Genomic DNA, 491 nt, shown 5'->3' with positions numbered 1-491 from the left:
ACATATATATAAATTGGATATGTAAATACTTATCTAAAATTTGCAATTCAATTCTATTAATATGTGGATCAAATTCGATCTAATCCGATAATTTTATAAATCAAATTAATATCCATAATTTTTACATCAAATTCAAATAAATATGTAGATATACAAACAGAATATGATCCATGATGAACACCCCTCAGTGAAGGACACCAAGTCAAATAACTTAAAATCTTGGTAACTGCATTGATTGCTTAGTTTGTTGATAATACTACTTTCCTTTTTGTCTTTTATCAGGGTATGTATTTACGAAATTATTTCTTGAATATTAATATTGTTATATGTTGGCCCATAAATTACAATATTCCCATCCTCAAATAATAATTCATTCAAAGTTCAAACAGGCTATTGATATCTTTATTAAAATTAAGAATTTACTTTTCAATAAAAAAATTCTTTGTTTTAATTAAAAACACATTGACTTTTTTTTTTTTTTTGGAATTTCT

This window comes from Arachis ipaensis, chromosome B07 (assembly GCF_000816755.2).
Source record: "Arachis ipaensis cultivar K30076 chromosome B07, Araip1.1, whole genome shotgun sequence".
NCBI classification, from domain to species: domain Eukaryota; kingdom Viridiplantae; phylum Streptophyta; class Magnoliopsida; order Fabales; family Fabaceae; genus Arachis; species Arachis ipaensis.
Note: the sequence above shows the minus strand (reverse complement) of the source record.